Here is a 23,942-nt window from a genome sequence, read left to right as displayed (position 1 = left end):
CACCCAGTAATAAACATATTTGATTTTTGGCAAAATGCTTCTCAACAGTCTGGTAGAAACAATCAGGATTTATACTCAGAGCCCCATTCAAACGCTGTTACTTAGAAACAAGCATTAGACTAACAAATGTAAGATATTCTCCTCCATATGCTATGTAAAACAGTCAGGGCTTTATTGTTTGGTATGCCTGTACAGTAGCAGGCTGAATCAAAGGTTATACATTTCAGCTCAGGCTCTATGATCTGAGGCAGCATCCTTTAACATGGAGAGCAAGGCACCAACATTTGCATTTGCTCTCTTAGCTCGCAGGCAACCAGCCTAGTAGCTCCCTAAAGTTTTATACCTCATACATGACAGACATTTTTACTTGTCAAACAAGACAGGAAACATAACGTGAGGATGTAAGGTACAAACATCGCTGAGCGGTCAGCAGCCGATACACTCTACCACTCATGCTAATAATTAAGCAGGTGGCAGCAAACAATGCTGCTGGTCTTACTGCACGGCACAGGAAGGCACAGCACAGTCCAAACACTGAGCCAGAGAAAAAAGAATTCTACACTGCTCAGTCAACACAAAAAAATCTGGGATCTGACTGCCCAACAGCAAATGGAAGCATGTCCACACATAGTAAAAACTGGGAATCAGAAAATGTAAATGAATGAAAAAAGGAATAACACCAAGAGTGATTTATATAACCAGTTATACAGTATGTGCAGGTAGGCAGCAGAATCAGGCTCAAACCAAATGGTGTTCTTCAGACCCTCTCTGTGTTTTGGTGATGAATGGAGACAGAGGAGGCCTGTGTGACAAAACAGGGAGCGTGACTTCCAGCTGGAAACAGCTCCTTTCTCCTGGTACAAAAGAGTAAAGAGCCCCAAACAGAGCTCAACGCTCATTCTCTTTGCTCTCTTCCTCTCCCTACTAAGCTTAGCCTCTTCCCATATCTCTTTCTCTTTTCTCTTCTCTTCTTCTCTTCGGTAGAGTTGGTGATTGCCATGCCAGAGCCTCAACCAATGAACCCATCCCATGTCTTCCTGTCTCTGGGGCCTCTTTGCCACGCCACATTTATCACCAAATGTACCAGGAGTGCGGTGGTGCGGTGCATCTCAGAGGCAGCCCACTTTTCTTGTGGCATCTTCCTCGACAATGAAGCGGAGAAAACAAAACGGCACAAGACAAAGTATAATACAGAGGACACATACTGCATATTCCAACAGCGAAGGAGATGTGGTAGAGAGATAAAAGATGGAAAGTTACTTTGCTTATTGCGTATTTGCTTTTTATTTCACAGTGCTCAATGTTCCCCTAGTCTTGAAAAGCAATGTTTTTGAGCCAATGCTGTAGGACACTCTGTGCTAACGCCTCGTGATGAGCAGAAATAGGAGACCTTGACTGACTCTGAAAATCTTTTTGTTGAAAAAGGTTTAATTACCGTTCCATTTGCTGTCAAGAACCATCACCTCATCAGCCTGGTGCTCTCTAACTCAGCCAGGTTATTAGAGGGCTTATGTCTCTCAAGAAACATCATGTACTTGACACCATTTTCTGAAGAGCACTACACTCACAACTGACAGAAAAAGCTACGTAAAAATGCATCAGAAGTACGTCTGTTCAATATGAAGCAGAGAGAAGAGAGAGAAACTAGTTCAATACCATTACGGAGAAAGCAGCTCGTTCGAGATCTAGCCACAGTCGTCGCCGTGGGAACACTGTGAAATCTACTATCACAAGTGATTCACATGTGTTTGCTTTCACGAAAGGTTACAGCATCACCTCACAGCAAGACACAAGGATTGGAACATACTGTATTTTTTTACTTAAAGTGACAAACATGTAGAACTGTGATGCGACAAAAAGGGTTTTATCTCTGAAGTCTCACAGAGCCTCTGCATCGTGGTGGCTAGAAACTTATAATTCAGTTTAATTAAGGTTTTACAAATAAAATCAAAAGTCAAACAATATTTCAAGTTAGGCAGAAAAGTCGGGGGATCGCCATCATCATCAGGGTTCATCAACTGGGAACCATGAATGTCTGTAGTAAATATTTGACCTGCTGATGGTAAAAAAAAGTCAGTCAGACTCGTTCTCTTGGCGCCTGCACCTTTACCTGTTTGCCTGGATAAAAGTCCATTCCTATAGCTCTGATACTAGCATGGCTAAAATGTACATACAACATACAGTTGTCCCTGAGTATGAGCAGCAAGTCACATGACTACAGTACTTAAGAATACCTCAATTTAAGGTTTCATCAACAGCTTTTTAAATGTCCATATGTCCCAGTATACAAAACCTATATTTGGAATAAAACAGAGACGCTAAAAGACGATCCTTGAATAAATGCCCTCTATGGTGCAGCGAGTCATTGCTCAAGAACACAACATCCAACCAAGGATGCATCATATGTCAACACCCCCCAGTCTCTCTCCCTCTCTCCCCCTAATGCTGCTTATGCAGAGAGGAAGAAATCTGATGTCATGCCTGCCTGCCCTCGGCTGTCAAGCCTTCTGACACACAAACTCACATACATACACAGACAAACGTTATTTACAGTATAATTACTTCCATGACAGTTCAGATGCAAGCCCATCACTCAGTATTATCAAACTACTGAGGCGTATAACAGTCTATATATAATACAGATGGAAAAATCTATGAGTTCAGTTACTGACCCACACACATGACCAACGACACACACCAGCTGTAATCCAGCAGATTTCTACACACAAAATGATTTCTACAGCCATCTCAGAAGAAAATATTGACTGATGTTTTCTTTTTGGAGTTTTTTTCTCATGAATGAACCTATTTGAGCTTCCAAAAAATCCTGAATTCATGAAGCGACTTTCAATAACACTGATACTTTTTCCTTTCCTTTCATATCCATTAACATTCAAATTCAGACTAGTGTGCAGAATCTTGCAGGAAATAGCAGGCAGGGGATAAATGTGTGCGGGTTTCTAAAGGCTACCGTTACTATGCAAATCCAGCATAGATGACTGGGTGATTGCACAGGCATTCTCCCATCATGCCGCTCTCTCTCGCCCCATAACCTGTGCCACCAGAGCAGAACATGCACTTGTCTTTGCATCATGCTTCAATTTTAACGTTGCCGAGGGGCGTGCTGAGAGAAATCGGATGTAATTAGGTGGATGTTTGAGAGGCAGTTGGATATTAACATGGGTTTCACCACCCGACATGGTGTTGAATACCAGGCGCACATCTCCTGCAGTCACTTTATGTTTGCAGACAGATGTTCTTTAAGGCCCCCCACCCCATCATGAAATTATGGGAGATAAGCACTGACTGTTGTTCTTGTGCACATTTATGATGGAGATGATGTGGTTTGAAAAGACGTTTGAATAAAGTTTTTGTCTTGTTGTTTTAGCTGCTTTGGGAGAAGCTTGGTTATAAAACTATAGAGGGCAGAGAGCTACATGTTCATGAGCTGCAGGAGACCACTGTTTGTTTCCTGTGTGAAACTGATAACCAAGGATGTTTCTTTTAACACAGAACTACATAATGTATGTGTGATCAAGGGAAAACTGGATTTAAGTGGAGTTAAATTATTTGCATCTCTGCATTGTGCATCTCTTTAGAACAGTCTCACCACACATTTTAGGCCGACGACATTTACCATCTTTTGGATAAAGTTTTCAAAGTATTACTTTAATATATGCCTTTTGAGTCTCAGTGGCCACTGGTAGGAGTTCAACAAGACTGCATGCACAAAAACTAAACAGGACATGCTTCGAGGAAAAATGGCAGAGACAGATTACAGATTAAGCGTGCCACATCCAGCTCTCTAACTCTCTCTCTGTCTCTTTTCTCATGGTAAATGCTTTCCCTTTCTCTGTTTGGAGAAAGTAGTGGGAAACAGTGAGTCAGGCTGGAGTGCTGAGAGCTGGTCTGGACTGTTAATGCTGCTCAATGAATTAAGAGTTGGTTCTGCTGGTTTACCATTTGAATGACTGGGAGGCTTGGGAAGGTGGCGAGCTCTGGACACAAAGAGATGCTTCACAGCCTGAATGCACTTTGGTTCACATCTACATGTCTAAATATTTGCTTCCAGGAACACAGGATGTTGGGCATAAGTGGAAAGACATTATACTGTACAACAAGACAAAAAGAAAAAAAATCTCATTTGAATTTGCAGTGACATGTCTAATTTGGTTTTACAAGTGGCTTAATTATCAGTCCAATTTTAACAAAACAGTCTTTTTTAAGTGGGGTTGCTAATTAACACACTTCTCTGGATAAAATAAAAACTCTGACCTGTTATGGGCCCAGGATAAAAACCACAAAATTTTATTAACAACCATTATTACAAATAAATTACTGCCAAGGAAACTTTCTTTCCCCTCAAATGGTTTTCCCGGGCAAAGCTAACTTCCAACTTGTGTAGCGCCTGATTCATAGTGAAAGTCCACCATGTTTCTGCTGTTAGCTGCTCACACAGTGGTTCCACTGGGACTCCTGCACATGAGACAATTGCAGGTGATGGTTCACATAGCTTGACTTTGTCTCGTAACGGATGAGTCCTCCAGTGACCTCTGACCTCACCTAATGAAGCCTTACCTTCTGATCCTGGCCAGTGTGATCTGACTCACCAGGGACTCTCAGAATACCTGGTCATGTTGGTGGCACGGTGGGGGCACACCAATCGACTTCCCCCTTTAAGCCTCTAGTTCATTATCAAAGGGAAAAGTCTGTGTGAATTAGAACACAGAATATCCATTGTAACCTTGAAACCATAGCTCTAGTGGAGACCTCTGACTGTTTCACCCCGGCACTCCTCAAGTCGAACGGCAGATTTAGATACAGTGTCCATTTTACAGCTGCAAACTAGGTTGGACTAATGGGCCTGTCCTGATTGGCCGAATAAGCACATGCAAATGTCAGACGCCCCATAGAGCTCACTGAAGGGTCCAAAGGTGCTCACAGAACTAGGGCTGCAATGCACAACCACTCATTCTTTTTTCTGGAGACTTCTTTTAGGTACTGATTGTGGGTTGTAGGGAGTCTGATGGTTGTGTGATGGAAAAGTGACTCAACACAGGTGAGCACTTTATTCCCCAGGCGGTGCTTTCACACGCCTCGCCAAGTCATTATTACAAAGAGAGTACTTTACTGCAGCCTTACAAGAAACCCACTGAGAGTGCTATTTATAGAATCCAGCTGCTCACGTTACATTTCAGAGTAACTTTACAGAGTTTACAGAGGAAATCCAAAGGGCAGTTTGTGATGGTACTATGACCCACAGAGTCCAACACGGTATCTGCATGTACCATTACTGTGGCAAACGATGTGACTGTATAGATTTTATTAAATGCCCACTGGCAAACAAAACAGCTTTGGCAACTGAAGACTCCACATATGCTACCACTCAGCGGGCATACAACTTATTTTAACTTATTCTATTTGAGCACCAAATCATAAACAGTCCGAAGTTTCACTGTTTTGAGATGCACCCCTTAATAAGTTAATGGGAAAACACATTCATATTCTTGCCTCCAATACAAATGGCACTGCTACACACTTATCACACAGCAGGTTGTTAACAGTGGTTATGCATGTTCAGATAAAGCAGATAAAATTTAAAGATCCCTCTCTGAAGTTTGAGCCATTTTAAGAAATGTTTGAACCATGAATTACAAAAACAAAAATTAAGCCGTGAAGAATCTGTGTGATCAAAATAGCGTGGAACCGGTTGCATCTGCTAATGGCACAATTAATCATACAGGCCACCGCATGTGTCACATACTAGAACAACACATTCTTTTCATTTCCACATAGCACAAAATTCCTCTCTCCCACCGACCTCGCTTCCTTTTCGGCAGCAGGAATATCTCCAGGCAGCCTTGCAAGACAATGGCGCACAATTACCCCGAGCAAAAAGCACTGTGGCACTGACAAATGTAGTTTTTACTGAGCAGGAGACATTATGTTCTCACATCAGAGTTAAATACCTCCTATTTATCTCAGCCAAGGCGAGGGAGAGAAAAGAGCAAAAGGGAAAAGAAAGGCCAGAGGGAGAGAGAAAGTCAGAGTGATCAAGACAGACAGAGAGAGGGGGAAGTAAGCCGTGGGCTGTGGAGACATTGCGAGACGTTCCATGACAACCGAGCAGGAGGATTCTGAACCATTTCGTTCCATGTTCCTATTAGGAACGTCACATGCCAAATGAGGAATTGCACAGTGAGAAGGTGCAACTGTGTAATGACCTATAGCTTATTTCTCACGCAGAGATTAATGGCACGGACTATTTTGTGCTGCTCAACTGAATTTAAACTGACGTAATTCAGAAACACAGAAAGACATTTTCATTTTATGAGTCACAGTGAAGGCTTTGGATCCAGGCGGAAGAGTCTCAGTGTTGCAACATGCTTCATTTCTTGCATGGGTACGCAAAATGGTTGCATTTAACTTGAAGCAATGATGAAGCTTTTTTAAAGCCATAAAAAAAATTGGTTAAAAGGTAATGAGTGTTAATGAAGGAGATTACACCAGCAAGCCAATAAGCTAGGGATCTAATAAAACCATTAAGGCAAGTCACAGCAAAGTAACTAAATGCAAAGAACTAATAAAAGGATCTTTAAGACAAACACACGTTAAAGCCCAAATTAAAGCGAGCACACACCAAAGCACACATGCAAATACAGGGCAACTGCTGGTTGTGTATGTGCCCATACCACACAATAATGACAGACAATTAAATAAAAAAATCATCTGACAGTTAATGCCACTGACAGTATATGACACAGGCACAATGCCAGGTATAAAATACAATTTGTAAATGCATATGTAATTTACATCAACCTACCACCAGCAACATTTCATTGTTTAAAGACGTCCAGCAAAACATGCATTTCTCTTTTCATTATTGGGAATCTCAGTCATCAGCACAGCTTTTTCTGACAATGTATGCATGAAGTTGGTGCTCATTTGCTTTGATTGTGTGATGATTTTGTTCTGGTTATGTAGGTTTTCTCCTGGTACACTAGTTCTTTAGGAATCCTTCTGCCATTGCCCTTGACAAAAGTGCTGGCTTTAGAACTAGAATGAGGACAAGTGGGTCAAACACAGAGGACAAATTTCTTATTTTAAAAAAAAAACTTAACTGAAGCCCTGGAACACCACTGCACAGAAATACGCACGTACTCTTACTGCATATTGTACATATACATCTAAATATTAGCTGGTTTAGTTTAAGGTTTGGTGTCCAATTTATAATTCTAGGAAAAAGCAACATAAATGCTGGTGATGCCATGTTTACTGGGGCTGACCCCTGCCCTCTCCTTACTACCTAGTGACTCATGAATCAAGGTGTTTGTGGCGACTGTGACCATTAGTTCAGACAGAGGTCACGCTGGAGGTCATGGGTTGTTATTTTTCTGTTATAGGCTGCTTAGGCCCGGCCTCGACACGCCGGTGAATTATAGCTTTCTTTGTTCAAATTTGAGCTGTCGCCCGTGGCTTTAAATTATTCGTAGTAAGAAAGGTGTTAAATACATTATCAACCACAAAAGAAAAAATGTGCGGTCACACACAAACACATGCATCTTTAGGGGAAAAATTCAAGTGAATGTTTTCATATTATTTCAGATTTAAGCCCCTTTAAGTCCAAGGGTCAGGTCCATGTGCAAAGTGCAACATGACGATGATGAATCATGTTAATTGCAAAATTAAATGTCTGAGGATTCTGTGAAACACTGAAGAACTGTTAAACCACCAAAACACCATCCAGCAGTTTTATCATTGCATGGTGTCCTGGCTCCCCACTAACCTACATTATAATTTCAAATGGCATTTAATACACAGAAAACTAAATGCATCTTTCTTTGTCTCCAAACAGGTGACATCAAATTGAATGTCACACTGAGAGGCGTGACTTGATTTTCTGAAGCAACCAATTTCACAGTGTAACCGTAACAGGAATGTCGGTCTCTGTGTGGTCGTTCATTTGTGAAGGTTATCGAAGTAAGACTGAAACGCTTCACAGACATGGCTTCTGTTTGTATGTTTGGCTGCTCTCGAGCAATCAGAGGTGCTCTCTCTCTCTCTCTCTCTCTCTCTCTCTCTCTCTCTCTCGCTCCCTCCCGCTCTTGTCTTCCTTTCATTTCTGAAGCCCAGCAGTGATTGTGTAAGTCTGGCCCCAGTAAATTACCAGGAGGTGACTGCAGGTTCAAGGTCAGTCAGAGCTTCGAGTGAGGTCGAAAGGAAGGGGTTCAGCCCCGTCTCCATCTCGCCCAGCCCCCTCTGTAGGAGCAGCCACTGTGATTGCAGATAATTACCTCTGCAATGTGTGATGTTTGGGGGTGTATGTGTTTGTCTCGGTGTGTGCTCTGGCTTTGTTTTTCCACCACTGCCTCCAGTATTTGCCCTGATCCTCTGTTCTGTATTTCATCATTTCATACTGATCATGTATCATCAGTTAAATGCTCAATACTTGGTTGAAATATGATGAAATTCTGATCTGGTCATTTCTAGTTTCACTGAGCAAAGTTTGAAAATAACCACTCGCAGGCAAAGAAGTCCATTTTCCATCTCTGCTCCCAGATGCTATTAAAAAGCCACATATTCAAAAGCCCTTAATGGACGATGTGTGTGTTATCTCCCCCTGTGATTTTGTTTTTCTGTTTGACAACGTTCTTTTTTAGCAAAAGCAGCTACTGTATTTTTCAATTACTCTTTGGGTGCTACTGTATGAAAAGGCCTTGATCTACAATATATACCAAATATACACAGCCTGTTCCCAGGAAAAACTGACATCTGGACAATATCAAGCATTTTACACAACGATCACCCTCAGTACAGGGTCTTTTATAATCTCTGTGTCACTGTGTCAGAGTTTGTAAGGCTCTCAGGGCTTTCTGTGAGCTGAGGCATAACGCAAGAGGAGCTGAAGGCAAAGGGTATTTGAAAAGAAAGCTCAGATAGTATTCAGTCTTTAGCATTTAGAGCATTTCATAGTGCAGTGGGCACCGGGGCCTGGAGGAATTAATCCATGGCCCCTTTCATAAAGTTAGTGAATGCCCTGAGTGGCGCTAGGAGAAAAGCACAAGGCCCGGCAGCGTTGGGAACTGATGATCCATGATGCCTTTATGCTATGCTGGTCTGCATCACTATGCCTTCTTCTTCTTCTCCCCTCTTCATCTGCTGATGGAGAGAACCTGACTGCACTCCATGAATACAGAGAAGCTGTCTTAGTTATTACGAGAAAGCTTCTGCTCCGAGACCCTCACAGCTTAAAGTTCTTTTTTGTCTTTCTTTCTGTCTGGTCTTCACAGCTCACTAATGCACGATGGCGCTATGTGTTCACAGCGAGGCGCATTACCCTCACTGGAAACCAATAAAGCTTATAGAGAAGCCTTAGAGGTCTTTACTGGAAGCAGTCGTGGAAGTGTGAAATCATTATTTAACACAGAATGCAATGGATTCACAAAAGTATAGGAGCAAGCAGTTAAATCAGTTACATGGTCCCTCATTCCAGGGAAACACAAACTACTACTAAAATCAGTGAAAGAGCAACATTAAGTCCACAAGAGTGAAAGGGTGTAGCAATTAGCCCAGTTAATTCAACATTTACTTCAAATGTTGTAGTAGCAATAAAGTAATAAATAAAGTCTCTCCTTTCAAGAAAGTCATTTTTACAATTTTTTAGTCACAATTTCCGCAGTCTAAGACCTTTTAAACCCAGTGGTCCTCACCGTCCTGTTGTTATTACATTAGTATCTGAGCTAGCTCGGTATGTAGGTTGCTCCTGGCATCTTGGAGAACTTCCCCTGGTTCCTCTGTGGATTTACGCTGTCCCACTGTCTCTTCATATAATCCCAGACTGACTCCAAGATGTTGAGACGGTGGGGGTTACACATCTGTAGCAGGACTCTTGGTTTTTCTTGTCACTGGAGACAGTTCTTTAGGAGTCTATATGGTCATGTGTTTGGGCTCATCGTCACGCTGCTGAGTAAATTAGGGACCAATCAGACGCCTCCTTGATGGTATTACATGGTGGATAAGAATCTAAACATGTGTAAAGTGCATAGTGCTGTATAAAATTTTATTCCTCAAAATGCCTTCCTACTGTTGATAAAGGAGCCTTCTATATTTCTGAAACAGGCGTCAGTGTGCAGTACACATAATAGTGGACTTTGTAATCACTTTGCCATTACATATTGTACATTTCAGATTTGCCATGGTGATGTAATCTTCTGTACATGTCTTTGATTTTCTACTTTATGTCATTTGTAATGAAGCCTGTAGCTTTATGCCAGCTGTAACCTAACATGGACCTGACCTTATATGGAAATTAACCAAGATGATATTGGTATTTCATTAAGCTGTGTAGCTCTGTCAACCCTCCCCCATAGCTTTTCTAATTTATCTGTGTTTCCTTTAGGCTCTCCACGTCTGGTTGCCTCAGCCTTCTCTTTCTATTTCTCTCTTCTCTTTTTCTTGCTCTCTCTTTTTCTCTTGAGCACCAGTGAATTCTACCACAACCTATTTTTATATTAAAAACACAGCCGAGAGGATCACAATGGCTTTAATGTGAATGTGCATTTGGTATCTCGGCGTGCTGCTTTAAACAGAGACACTTCTCCAAATTTCACTGTTATTAGACCCATTGACCCATTGTTGGTGGATTCAGAAAATACACCAAGGCCAGCAACCCTTTTCTATGCTTGAGAGGCCCACAGTCACAGCAAGTGTCCTGCAAAACAGTACACCAGCACAAAATACACAAAGACAAAATATTTCCTTTCACCGTCTACGCCAACGGGCAGAATTAAGATGATATTCGATAAGAGTTCTTTGTGGTGTGTTTGGCTCAGTGTAACTAAAGTCTGTAACAGTCAACAGTGTGTCACTCAAGGAGGACACACTGTTTTCTAATCTACAGAACACGATTTCAGTTTGCTGAAATTGTTAGCTGACAGAAGCCATTTCCTTCATTTCAAAGGGTTTCTAAAGGCTGCAAAGCCCACAGATCCTCAAGTGACCTAAATGTGAGAATGAGGAAAAATGTCACAGCAGTTGTTGAAATAATGGTCATGACTAGAATGGGGATTGTTGTCATCACGTCAGGCAATCTTAGATAAAATATATTTCAGTCACCAAGATTGATAAAGTGATAAATTAAAAAATTGTATTTATACAGCAATGTTAGAGCAAAGGCAGTTTTCTAACTGAATTTGGTCTCACTGGAGGACAAATCAATTAAAAGCCTGTTATGTTCAAACAACACACATCAGTAAACCCCCGTCTGTCTGTTTTACTCAATAGTTTTGGCCCCATGGGGTGAAAAGCACTGCATAATTGTTTCATTTTTCCATTATAACAAAGTAAAATCAAAATTGACAATTACATTTTTCTAATATACAATGCACAGACACAATCATGAAATCAGTAAATGTGACCTCCCAGTGCCTGAGGCACAGCAAGTCAGATAGCAGCACTGTTCATTTTAATGATCTCATGCTGCAGTTAACTCATTACTCTTACTGTTGTTTGCAGGCTGCTGCGTGTTCCAGGCTCATGGGATCTTTGCTTTAGGCCAGTGCACAGAAAGTAGTTAGAAGCCACATACAGTATAACATGGAGTGGATTTGTCTCATATTGTAAAGTACATATCTTCCAGTTGGCCTTTGCTGGTCAGGGCGGATATTACCCCAGACTGTATGATGAAACGCTGTGAGTCACCAAAGAGCGCCTCCCAAAATCTGTGCAGCTGGAATCTAAACTAAATTAAAAGTTTGGTATGGAGTGACTTACAGGTCAGACGTGTAGTCAGGCAACAAGTGTCTAATCAGCTCTGACTCAACAGCAGACCGTGCTCTTTTCACTAGTAATTATGTGAGGAGAGGTGTTGGTGAGGCACCAAAATATGAGCCATGTCTAACAGATTTTACAATGACATTTAAAAGAGGAATCGTGTCTTGGTCAGTTCATCCTCAGAAGTATATTTTTAGTCCACTTCATTAGCACTCTGCTTGTCGTACACTTCCCCACTGTAAGGCACAGATAACATGCCAGGAAGTCGCCTCAGCTCTGAGTGGACATGTAAAAACGTTATATTGTATTGATGGATAGAGCTTCTTTTGAGTCAATGAAGCGCCTTATCTAAACACAATAGCCTCTGGTTTCATGCAGGCATGAGCTGGCAGAACATCCAGTGGCATTCAGCCATTTCACCTACTGATACTGATGTGAGTCTCATCACAGTGTAACAGAACTTTATCTTTCAGTCAGTTTCAATTCGCCCATGAGACCAATCAACCAGCAAAGACGAATCTCCAGCTCCTGTCAGAAACCTGAGAGGTGTCTCCTTCGCTGTCGTGGTATCACCACAGATCGAGCCTGTGGGACCATTGTCAGTCAGAAGAGACAACTTTCCACTCTAGTGGACGATAACGTATATATATATATATATATATATATATATATATATAAATACTTATTTGATATCACAAAATACTGTGCATCATTATTTTTGAAAGCTATAAAATGTTCCAATCCTTGAATCCTTTCCAATCATATTTGTTTTTGGCACAAAATAAACCAATCAGACCAAACCATCCAAACAAAAATTCAAACTTTGACTTAAAAAATCCAGCTTCTCTACAGATGCATTATTGCCCGAACTACCTGACACAGCGCAAAAGCTCCACCAAACAATGACCTCAAAAATCACAGGACACGTGAAAGAGGCTGGTGTTAGATGACCTAAAGGTGTAACGACTGGATTAGAGTGAAAGTGTCCAAAGTTAGTAAGTAAGCCCAAGCCGCCTGCTTACTCAATGAACTGTTGCAGAAGAAGACCACGAGCCATAGAAGGTGAGGGAACTGGATGTGCCCTGAGCCCTCATCAACTCTCAGGCCTTCGATCCGTTTAGTCATTTCTTGCCTGGTCGGATCTAACTTTGATTATTCATGTGCCAGAAGCGCTCTTTTCTCAGTATCTGGTTCTCAGCATTTATTTGAATTATTCTGTGATACTAAAAGTTGCTGACTCTCTAAATAGATTAAATAAATAAATAAACATGTGTGACTAACCACAGATTCTATGGATAATCCCATAGTTAGCTAAAGACAGGATTATTACAGGATTTTTCTACCACAAATGGAGCCACTGGGCCAAACCTAAGTGTGCTTTTTATGATTATTATTTTAAATAAATGGTTTGTATTGACAAAGTAAAAATCTTTTCTGTCGTTTCAGAGAACAAAGTTACAGATTTCAGAGTAAAGGTTTCTTTTAAATTAAGAGTAATGTCACTGTGCTAAACATCTGCTGGAACAAGCAGACGCAGAATGTAAATAATATGTGAGAGGAGAGGAGGTTTCTGTGAGCAGCGGCTGATGAGACAAACTGAGGACAGGGTTTGACGGAAATAAAGAAACAGAGGAATATTAGGGCGACCGTCATGAGTCAGGCTGCAGCGTGAATGATGCTAATCAGAAGTGCTGTGTAGAGAACTGAACTAATGATGACTGTGCATGTTTGTGCGCGCCATAGATTTAAACTCAGTAGATCTAACAAGTCACAAAGAAAAACCATTAAACTGTCGCAGTAATTGGGTTGTTGATTGACCAGCACCCATTTTAAATTTCTCATTAATCCGGGTCCATTACACCTACAGAAAGGTCAACACTACATTACCCTCGACACGCACACACACCAATCCCCCCAGCAGCTCCTGACTCACTCATCCATACTCACCCAGGCCCAAAGACCCAGCAACATAGGTCATATACTGCATACATGTATTCTGATTAGCAAGATTTATCATATGTATTATATGTGCTGCAGCATTAGAGGACTGGGGTAACTAATTCTGCTGCCCTCAAACAATAATGCAGCGTCTTTTATTTGTGAATCTACTGTGGTGTGTGGTGGTGTGTCTGTGAACTGAATTTCTACATGGAGTCTGCTGGAACTGATTCAGTCTCCAGTGGACCAGAGGATCCAGACTAGCCTGACTGCCTCTGACTCATGGACAGAGAGGGACAGAGAGAATGTGAATATGACCTCAAGTCTCCCCTCCATCCACCCCTCACCATTCATCCATCCATTCTTAATGGGAAACTCTAACCTGGCTGTTTAACACACATTAGCGTCAGAGCTTCCCTCAGCTGGAAGTCTGGCTGTGGAGGCTTTTGGCTGTAACTGCGTCTTTGGAGGACATTATTATCATATATGTCTGGAACGTCATTTTGTTGATTTGTCACAGACGTGAAATGTCAGGTCATATATGAACTGTTTTGATTTGAATTCAGTAACATTTGTAGAAATGCAAACTGCGTGTTCATATTCAGCCCAGGACCTTATAATCTTAAATATGTAGAACAGTTTGTCAGCACATAGACAGCCAATACACACCGTTCTCACAACCTGTTACATAATGATAAAATCAATGATGGCTACATTTTACTAATGTGTGCCGCTTACAGAGCTCTTGTTGTTGTTGTTGTTGTTGTTGTTGTTGTTTCTGTTGGCTTGAGACTGACCTCACAAGACAGACAACAGCATTTGTAATTTGTTCAAATGCCTAAAACACACTAACATTTTCCAGGCAAAGAAGAGGGTCACAGTGAACTGTCAGGTCAACAAACCACCTCTTAGACACTGTTTACTTCTCTTTCCCTACACACAACAAACTTTGACTTCTTTCAACCATGACCACTGATTGTTTTCAAGCTTTAGACCAGACCAGTGTAGACACTCCACCTCACCGAGCTCTGAGTCCAAACTAACAACAAACCCCTTCTGTTCAGAGGGACACTTTGCAGACAAGTTATTATCAGTTATGTTTAGGATACACAACCACCCTTCTCACACAAACACGGCCGAGCTGTGGGCACCGCGGCGGGTGCTACAAACATTTCACACAGTCATAGAGACGTTCACCTGAGGATGAGACATCAGCAGACAATATGGAGAAGTACACAACATAAACTCCACTGCGACTTCAGCCACAAGCACACACAGCCGAGCAAAAGAGTTGTTGACAAAGAGAGTTTGCTGTACTCACCTGTTGTCTCGTGCACCGCCAGGTAGCTCCTCGAGGTCCAGCTTTACTCGTTCATTCTCGGTGCAAAATATAACAGATCCACTCAGTCTCTGTTGGAATACGCTCCTCAAAGTTTTCAAACATCCAGAGTTGAATGAGCCTCAGCGGTCACAGCGGGATCATCCACACCGGCAGACAGGCCTCACTCCTCACCGAGGGTCATCGAGGTCTGATCCGCCATTTGCGATTTAGTCCAAAGGCGGATGTTGGGTTTGTTTCACGAGGCGTGCTCGCCGGGTGGTGCTTTGAATGTGTGATCAATGAAGTTAGATGCACTTTTATTTCAGATTGAGATAATAAACTTTAGCCATGATATACAATGATTTTATTTTTTGTTTTTTTTTTGTTTTTTGTTTGTTTGTTTTTTTGGAAAATGTGTTACTCCCACACCTGCCTGCCTGAGACATTTTATTTTCTAATATGCATCAGAGCTTTTACCTGTTAAAGAAGAGATACAACAGCTCTTCAGGACAAAAAACAGTTCAGAGAAGATGTTGATGTTTATTTTCAGTAGCATCAGGCTCTTTTCTCAGGGTCCTTCATCGCCTCCTACCTCAGCTCCTGTCCTAGAAAAGATACAAAGGTGATGATAAGAAGGTGAACACATCACAGCGATTCTCAGGCCTCTGCACTGACCTCCACTGTGTCATAGAAAAGAGTTTAAATTACTGCTGCTGTAAATCCCTCAGTGGCTTCAGATCAAAATACATCTCTGACCATCTTTTACCACATGAGCCCTCTCAGCCTGTCAGGACAGCAGCCAGTCAACACAGAGTCTAAACTACACACAGCTGTGTGTTTGAGTTTAACACTGGATTTCCTGTAACACACTCTGAATTGCCTTTATATGAGATGTGTTATACAAATAAACTTTAACACACTGTTAGGTTTAATAGGTAGAGGGAAAAAATCTGCAGCAACAGTTATTTCTTTACAGCCTACATTTTCAGATAAGCATATTCCCTTATCAATATATATCCTTCACAACACAGGTTAAAGTTGAATTTATTTAGTTGAAAAAAAAATGTCACGTTGGCATTACAGTGAAGAGCTGTAAAGGAATTAAAAATCACATATAAAACACTACAACCCACGGCAAGCAATGAGGTAAGACAAGTTCCCATGTTTGTTTATCTATTAATGATGAATACCCATTTACTGAGAGCAAAATGAAATGAAGTGCTGAGTGCACTGAGTTCATTAATCTGTAACGAGAAACAGTAGGAGAGTGGTTATTGAGAACACGGCTCCCCGCTGTTAAGCGGTTCTGGTTGGCAGGCATAATGATGTTAGTTTTACATTAACTTGATAATATTCTCCCCCAGAGGCGATACAGAATATGCTTCCATCAGGGCAGATTGTGATGATTCTAATTCTTAATGATGTTGACAGTGTGCTCATTTATAGTAGATTTTTTTCTCTCTCCTTGTTTTATAGTTTTTGGGTATTTGAGTGATGGTCTGCTCAGACACACAACAACAATGCTCATTACAACCGACTGAAAACTTCCAATTCTCGTTTATTCAACAACATTATTGGCCACAGCCTTGATATAACAGTATCTGATCATTCCTATCATTGTTATCATAAGAAGAGTTGGTCTTAATTAGATATGAACATAAAAAGAATACTGAATAAACCTGTAACTGCAGCAGAGACGATGACGATTAAAACAAGAAAAAGTGCTGTTAGTTCACGTAAATGAGTTTGTTAAGCTGATCATGAACCACAGACTCTTTTCGTGTGAGGTTGTACTGAAGCTCAGCAGTGGTTTGAGCTAAATGCTAATGTCAGAAAGTAGAGCTAAGGCTGATGGGCATGTCATCAGTTCAGATAGATAGATAGAAGTCAGGGAGCAGGATACTTCATCTTGGAACCATGAATTAAATTTTTGGAATTTAACAGGATAAGTGAAAACACAACCTGCTACCACTAAACCAACCACTAAACTCGCAGGTTTTAATCCTCTACAGATTGTGAATGTCGATCCAGTCGAGATATTTAATTTCAAAACCACAAACTCACTCTGAACTGAAGTGAAGGACGGACAGACAGACAGACAGACAGACGGACCGACACTACCAGCCTCTATGCCACTAGTGTGGCTGAAGAAAAAGAATCATCTGTGCATCTATGGACCAGCGGACAGAATTATTATCCAACATACTCTAAAAGGCAAAACTGATGAAATGAAAAGAGATGTTTATCAGTTCACACAGCTCTTGTGCACACACTTGTCCCTATAAATTACGGCGAGGGCTTCAATGAATTTAGATCTTGCAGTAGTTGTTTTTGTCTGCTTTGCATTTCTCAGCTCATGTTTGATTAATTTGAAACTTTGACTTCCACCACCCATGGGTACAGACACCCTGGTGCATTCAGGGTTGAGTAGAAACCAGCAATTAATCTGTCACTTTCAAAACAAGTCCTTTGTGTATCAGAGGGGCCAATGGGCTGCCATAACACACCCACAATACACACACACACACACACACACACACAAATCCCTGTGCTACTTCAGTGAGGTTACCTTCTATGAGCCCAGCAGTTAGTAATGTGTGTTATTGTTCCAGAGAGAGACAGGGGCTCCCCTGGTACCCTGACTGAATGGCCTCCTTTGGTTTACAGCAGGTTGCTGCTCTCCTCTCAGGCTGTATGATTAATGGTTTGCCACCATAAATGTAGGTCACCAATGACAGCGTTATTATAACATTATGTGAATAGATTGCCATTATTTATTTTAGGAAAATGAGTTGTCTGTGTGGGAATATTGAGCATGTGAGTAGCAGACCGATCACGGTTTGTCAGGTTATCACAATAGGTCTATAAGTAATGCTAAATGGCACCATATTTTATGATAAAAAAAAACGGGTACCCTATTAGTCTGTATGACCATTCATCTCAGTCTTCTCCTGCTGCCTCGTGTTTAGTTCAGCCTTGCTTCACTATTGCTTGCTGGTGCAGTGCTGACGTTCTGAGCGTGGAAATATCTGCGGTAAGTTAATGCAATAATAAATTTGTCATCTCACAAATGTCCTTTTAATCTCTGTCTCTCAGACTCCACAGTGAAAGTTACTCATGACCTTGTGATATTATTATTTAGCCCGAGAATTTTTCAAATATTTAAAAAACAAGTCTCTTTTCTTCTTCTGCATATTTTAAGAAACAGATATCCACAAAAATATTATTCAGTTATCAGCTTGTTTTCAGTTTGTTACACTGTGGATTGTATGTATATGGTATTTGTGTTGTTTTACATGTACCTGATGATGAGAGATCAAATGACAAAACGTTCCTGTTTAAAATTCCAGTGTGCCTTAAAACTAATGACAGTGATTTGTGTTATTTTCTCTTTGGAAGCCTCCAAATCTGATTCAAACCTGACTGATGGTGAAAAAAAGACTGTGTTGCTTAATTGAACTTTTCTTCTTGTATAAGAAAAAAAAACACATCAAAGGTCAACTCAGGAAAAAATGTCTTTTTTCAAATAGTACGACCTGAGATGCACTCGAAACCAAACGCTGGTGTGTTTAAAAAAAGGCTGAAATCTTCAAACACCTTCGGGCACTTACACATATACAGAAGATACAGAGGTAATATGGAATAAATCATTAAAAATACTATATATTGTCATATATTGAGTCACCTAACGTAACACTCACAAAATCTCAGGCTAGTTGATTAAAAAAAAAAAAGCAGGCATACTGTAGAATACATAATGCCAGTGGATTTCAATCATGTGCCATTGAGGCTCAAGAGTCTGAGGTTTCCGTTCCAGCCGACAGCCAAAACTATAGCAGCTGATTTCTCTGATTACAGTTTCAAAATGGGTCACAAAGCACGAGGGCTTTCACTGGTGCATTCTGAGGCATTTCTGAATCTAAGTCAGATGATTTTCTTGACTTAATTCTCATTAATTAAATTCAGGATTTGGATTTTTAGATTTAGGATTAATCCAAGCATAAAAATATAATTCTGAATTCGTTTGTTTTGTCTTGGTTTAAAGTTGAAACAACATAGAGAGAGCACCATGAGGTGTGTGATTTTGTGTGCATGAGGTTTCTTAAATTATGTAAAAATCAACACATTATTTGACAAATAAAAATATAAAATAGACATCGACAAGTATGTAATTTGTCAGTGAATGCTAAAAAAAAAAGAAAACACACTGACATGTTCTATCGGCCCCTCAGTTAAAGTAAGAACTAAGTTTAACAAACCAAAACACTGTCAAAGACTAATGCTCTGCTCACTTATTCATCCATCCTGATTTCCACATCCTCATATTTCAGTGTGCTGTAAGTTTATCTACCACCTGTTTTGAATTTAAACTTATCAGTACTTTCATTTTTAAAGACAGAACAGTCTCAAAAGCATTTATGATGGTTCCTTTATTCTCCATTTTGACACCATCACCTCCACTGCCCTCCTGCCGTGGAGGCTCATGTGGTCTCTGACCTCAGGCCACGCTGACCAACAAATTATTTTGGAAGTAAAAAGGTCGGGACATTATTTTACCCCTGTGCTCTCTGACTTGCGAGACAGCTGTCACTTCTGGTCATGTTCATTTTGAAGGAAGTCTGCCTGCAGAGAGCACATCTCATTGTCCTCTCTTTAAAAATAACAACAGAGTTCAACCAGTGTCCTGAGCAGGTTCGTCATTAGGGTAAGTTATGCATGCTCCACATTAGAGCCAGTGCAATGACTCATCACCAGGACATTAAAGGGGGGAATCCACCCTCAAGCAAAACTCTTACACATAGTTTGTCTTTGCTTCGTAGGAAGTTGACAGCGATAGTCATTTAGAACAAGTCCAACTTTCCTGTGTTTTGTCAGCTCATTCATCCACACCAGCCTCCTCTATGCTGTATAACTATGCTTTCACAGATGACCTGTGGGCTCGTGTCTGTTTTCTGTCGCAGGCGGATGAAAAGGCGTAATGTTGTTACAAAGCCACAAAGTCCACAGAGAGAGGAGGCTGAGTGGGTCAACCAAACGGCAGACACAGGAGACTACACTTTACTTTCCATTTCTGTTCCCTAACCTTAACCGAGTAGTTCTTACAGTGAAGATCATCTACTAGAGTTAGAGGATAGGATCAATATCACTCTTATATCTGTAGGCTAAATATGAAGCTTACTGCCTGGCACTGGACAGTGACTGTGGAGCATAGACATGAGACTGGTATCTTCTCATTTAATTAGCAAGAAAGCAAATATGTGTATTTCCCAGATATCAAACTTTTCCTTTAATTGGGTCACTTTAACTGAAGCTTAATTTTTATTTAATCCTGTTTAAAAGCCTTTAACTACAGCAGTGTCTGATCAGTTAACGGTTATTTTTGTAATGGTCATCCTGCCAATAAGACTGTCGGATTAAAGATGGTTCATATAGTATGTGTTATTCTGGAGGGTAATTAAATTTGTATGAATTGAGTTTGTCTGACTCGATGCACCCCACAGTCTTCATCCATCTCATCTGGTCCTCAGGAGCGTACTTTCATATCAGCTTTTGTTCTGTCACAGTAACTGTGCATGTTGTTCTTCTGAGACAGTGAATCTCACACAGGAGAAAAATATTAAACGACTTGCGTTTTGCTTACAAACTCATCACACACTGTCATGATATTTTCTTTCTACCATGTCAACACAAGGTCAAAATCACATTTGGATAATCTCAAATCCATCATCCTCCTCATTGTTATGATAAACAGTCAACATAAAATATGCTGAGCACTGTACTGAGTAGCACAGGGGAGCCATCTCTGGATGACAGCGCCATTGTTGAGGTGGAATAAAGCCATAAAAGGTAATAATTGAGTGTTTCCTTCTTTCTTTGCAGCCAAGATCTGGGCTCAAACTGCAAACAACAAAATGCTATAAATCAAACTGTCAATCTGTAGAGCAAAGATGAATTTGATTGCACAGTAAGGATCACTGACTCTGAGTATGTAACAGGAAGAGAGCGAGAGTGTGTTTTAGAGGGGGTGGTGGGGTCATGTGATATATTTGTGTTTGATTTGTACACTACATGGTGGATACACATATTTGAAAACCAGTGGATGTTATTAAGGGCGGTATCACAGCCTCAGCTTTTTGGGAAGACTTTCCACATCATTTTGGGACCTGGCTGCAGGGATTTACTCCCTTTCAGCCACAAGAGCATTAGTGAGGTCGGACACTGATGGTGGGTGATAAGACCCGGCTCACAGTCAGCAAAAAGGTGTTGGACTGGGTTACGGCTCGGTGCAAACCAGCCCAAACCAAGAAAAACATTTCTTTATCTACATGCTTTGATGATAAAATGTATTTAATTACAATATTTTGTATGTTTACATTGTTTTAGTTCTTGTATAAACTATAAAATTATAAACAAACATAATAAAACTTTGAGAAAACAACCTCACCACAGGATCCATCTAGCAGCTAGCAGCTGTTCCATCATGTCACATGACCTTTATCAGCAGATGGAGCATGGAACTGATTGCTCCACAACAGCTACTAAAAAGACCTTTTGGTGAGATTGTATTCTCAGTTGCTGTTTCTTTCTATTTAAGAACGGCTCTGCTACCTTAGCTAATCTGTCACTGACATATTCACCAACAAAATGATATTTCTTTGACGGGTCGTAGCTAGTTGCCAAGCTGTATCCAGCACCAAGTGAGCAGGAGTCACTTTATATGACTAAAGAGAGCCGTTTGGATTCCAGGTAAATACATTCTGTGCCAGAGAAAAAATAACTACTCTTCCAGTTCTGTTATTCAGTTTGCATCACAGCAGTTTCACCTCACACCGTCTCTACACATGAAACTATTTGTCTTGTGAGATTTTTAACAACTCAGATGCGCTCGCTAAGTAAAGTAAATTCTCATTATATATACATCGTTTTATTGTTTGATGAAGTGAAAAAAGCACTGAGGAAGAGAGACCAACAATCACTTCCTCTTCACATATATACAGACAAAGAAAATGCACCATTCCTCTCTCCTTTCTTTGGCAAGTCTTCAAACATCAATAAAATCTGTCACGATTATTGTCACGGTCATTTTACGTTTGTCTCAGTGCTCTGCCAAACACTTTTTTTTTGCAAATGCAAAGAAAAACAGACACAGTAAATCTATTTCTTTCCCATTTCCCCCTCCTTTTTAAACATTACTGTAATGAATTGGCATGAATGACAAGAAGGCAGTGTAGTGAGAAGCCTTTTTCTTGTCTCCATTAGCAGGTCCTGTGTTTCCAGAGAGCATCAAAGAGAGAGGAGCAGGAGAACGCAGAGGGGGGGAGGCAGGCTGTAAGCTTCAAGCTGCACACAGAGATAAAGACCAGACATATCTGCGAGTGTGTGTGTGTGCGTGTGTGTGTGAGTAACAGAGAGAGAGAGAGAGAGAGAGAGAGAGAGAGAGAGAGAGAGGGATTAGGCTGACTTTGGCTGGCTCTGCTCCGTTGTGACAGCAGCTCCTAAGAAGCTGCACACTGCCACATGACGGACAGGGCTTGGAATTGCACAGATAACGTCTGCCTCTCTCTCCCTCCCTCTCTCTCTCTCTCTCTCTCTCTCCCTCTCCCTCTCTCCCTCCCTCACTCTCTTTCTCTCTCTCCCTCTCTCTTGCTGTGTAGTGTCTGTGTGATAATGTCTTTTAGCCCCGGGACGCTCGAGCTTTACAAATTTGTGTGACTGGGAAAAACATGCAGTATAGACTCTGAAGGTCATTGGCTTTAGAAACTGTGCAATTATATACATTTGATGCTTTGTATGTGTATGTGTGTGTGTGTGTGTGTGTAAAGGAAGAGGAGAGGAGAGGAAGGGTGAAACAGAGATTGCATGTCATGAGAAAAAATGTGTTTTTCCAAAGATATTGTACTGTTAAACTGTGTGTGCTGCGAAAGACAGAAAGAAAGACAAGAAACAGAAGCAGACAAAGAGGAAAGACTGAAAGGGGCAAATGAAAAGAGAGAGAGAGAGAGGGAGAAGAGATACAGTTTGAGGTAGAATGAAGCAGCCTTTGTAAGAGAAACAGAGCAAATAAAAGAAAAAGCCACAATGAGGCCAGTGTAAGAGACGTCCCAAGGAAAAAAAACAGACCAAATAAAACCTCTTCTTCTCGTTCTCTCAGCACAACTGCATTAGACGTTACTGTACAAGGCTTTAGTTGGAATGACATAAGCTTGTTTCCTCGGTCAGACTTTTTAATGTTTGACTAAAAACCCTCTGCTAAGTCCTGCCATGCCTGACCCTCCTCATTACCTTCATCACTAAATGAAATCAGCAGTGACACACTCTGAAGTAACTCTGCAGCTGCCAGAAGGAACTGTGCGTCAGAGCATCTTTTCCCTTTTTACTTTTCCCTCGTAAATAATGGGATTTTCTGAATGTAGTAGGTTGAATGTATGAGGTTCAAGAGGTCACCAGAGAATGAGGGAAATGTCTGCTTTGACTCTGCATGTACAGGTACAGTATTGTTAAAAAATACCTGGAGGATAACATTAAAGCTGAATGATGACCTTTCCAAACCACTGCACACTAATATTAACACTATCAAATATGATGCCAAATATGACCCTCTTCCATTGTCATTTCATTGTAGCAGTGTGATCACGCCTCCTCTCTAGAGGCTCATCATTTACGGATGAGCTCAGAACTGCAGACTCTACGCCAGCGATCGCGTGACAATGAATGAGAGTCGTCGGCAAGCGAGTGCTATTAGCATCATCACCAGATCTCCAGTCTCTCTGCTTTGATGTGAACATACACAACACCACAAATAATAAAAAAGACTGATTATAAGATGGATGTGTTGGAAGCAAGTTCTCCTTTGCTGTATCACTGTGTTATCAGTCCAAGATTTAGATTTTCTTCAGCAACCACTAAAAGT

The 23,942-nt window shown here is 40.9% G+C and overlaps 1 long non-coding RNA gene across 1 annotated transcript in view; it reads right to left on the bottom strand.

Moving 5' to 3' along the window:
• Positions 1–15,896, bottom strand: part of LOC108890090 (uncharacterized) — a 63,751-nt gene extending 47,855 nt beyond the window's left edge. The window contains exons 1-2 of the long non-coding RNA XR_001962102.2: positions 15,509–15,896; positions 15,032–15,313 (exon numbers count right to left, since the gene is read on the bottom strand). This is a non-coding gene — a long non-coding RNA (uncharacterized LOC108890090). The remainder of the gene's footprint in view (positions 1–15,031; positions 15,314–15,508) is intronic.
• Between the last annotated feature and the right edge of the window lie 8,046 nt (positions 15,897–23,942).

The sequence above is a fragment of the Lates calcarifer genome, linkage group LG12 (assembly GCF_001640805.2).
Source record: "Lates calcarifer isolate ASB-BC8 linkage group LG12, TLL_Latcal_v3, whole genome shotgun sequence".
NCBI classification, from domain to species: domain Eukaryota; kingdom Metazoa; phylum Chordata; class Actinopteri; family Centropomidae; genus Lates; species Lates calcarifer.
The sequence above is the reverse complement of the archived record's forward strand: the minus strand, read 5'-3'. Positions and strand labels throughout refer to the sequence as shown.